This window comes from Choloepus didactylus (genome assembly GCF_015220235.1).
Source record: "Choloepus didactylus isolate mChoDid1 chromosome Y unlocalized genomic scaffold, mChoDid1.pri SUPER_Y_unloc1, whole genome shotgun sequence".
NCBI lineage: Eukaryota > Metazoa > Chordata > Mammalia > Pilosa > Megalonychidae > Choloepus > Choloepus didactylus.
The window spans coordinates 3195425-3196960 of NW_023637624.1; the positions used below are offsets into that span (position 1 = coordinate 3195425).

At 50.3% G+C, this 1536-nt stretch overlaps 1 pseudogene; it reads right to left on the minus strand.

The window, feature by feature from the left end:
- Nucleotides 1-249: 249 nt before the first annotated feature.
- LOC119525934 lies at nucleotides 250-1071 on the minus strand (annotated as a pseudogene).
- Nucleotides 1072-1536: the final 465 nt, after the last annotated feature.

The window sequence follows — 1536 nt, forward strand, 5'->3', positions numbered from 1 at the left end:
TTCTTTATAGACAGTTTCAATTAGAAAACAGTAGTTTAATGCAAACAATATAGTGGCTCATATGAGTGAACTGGTATGGAGGCAAGAAAAGGAACTGACACTTGACAGACAAATATTGTCAAATATGACTAAAAGGATATCTGCCTCAATGACATCATTTACAGGCAGTAACTAGATTTTTACACATCTCAATTTTATCTTATATGCAAGGAAAATAGAAAGTCAGTAGATTATGATCATGGATCCTAGTTAAGAACCCCTTCTTTTAGCTTGTATAATGTAGCCTTTTGATCTGATAATTCCTCTACTTTTAACAATCACTGAATATCACAGAAGCTACAGTGGTACCCACTCATGTGCTGGAATGTCAGGGATGATTTCCTGAAGAGCTTCTTGAAAACTTGCTTCAGAAAGCAGTTCTTTTGGATCATTATGAGTGAAGAGCTGTATGTCAAATTGTTTAGCAAATGCAGTCAAATCAGGTGGCATCACACAGCAAGAGGCAAGATTAGCTTGGTTACTATTTGGTTTTACCTGTGCCCACTGATACAGATACTCCAACTGTTTTATCTAGATCAGAGAAAACAAAAGCAACAATCTTTTTGTTCTGAACTAAGTTTTCCAATTCCTCCCAGTAAGGCTGCAAATGTTCCAAGGAAAGATTAACTTTCCATCTTCAATAGGAGGTGAAGCAATGGTCACAGAATCTAGCTGTGCAACTCCAAGGACTGAACAGGCCACGTCAACCGCATTTCTAGTTGATGATGAAGAGTTTGATCCTACCATGAACAGTTTTGCAGAAACTTTTATTTCTTCTCTCTCATCAGGATTTACCTTTTCCACTGCATGAGATGCTGTACATTCCAAGACATCTGGAAACTCCCTGACCAAATCTGGGCTAATTTGGGAACTCCACTCATTCAAAGTCTTCTGGATGCAATGTCGAAGCTCCTCGCTGTGCATGGACGGGCACTTCCGCAGGCGGCCCCAGTTCAGCAGGTTCCCCGTCTGCAGGTGCAAGGTGCTGGCCCGCGCCGGCAGCGCCCCGGCCGCGCGGTTGTCGGTGCCCATGGCAGTGGCCGCCCCAGCCGGCGAAGCAGCTACAGTACCGCGGACGGGCGGGGAAAGCGGTCGCCCCGCAGGATGCGATGCCCGAGGCCGGAGGGCCCAGCGCACTGTTGCCGTCCGGCGCGGCTGGACGGCCTGCTGTCGGATCCAAGAGAGGCCGGGCTACAGCGAAGGAGCGGTGGCCCAGGAAGGAGGCGCTGGTGACCGTGGCTCCTGCTCTTGCGGCCGCCGCAGGAGAGCTGGCTCCCAGTTCAGGAAGCTGTTTCCTGTAGGCAATGACTAAGCAGAAATCACAGCGGAGAAAGTGCTTCTTAACCATTACCGGTCCCACGGCGGGGCAGAGGCGTGGCGGCGAGGGGCTAGGGAACGCCGGCCGGCGGGTGACTGGCCCTTGCCTGCGGAGGGCGTGGCGCCAGGCAGGCGGGCGGAGAGAGAGCCCAGCGCGCCGGGCTGGAATTTTCATTGGGA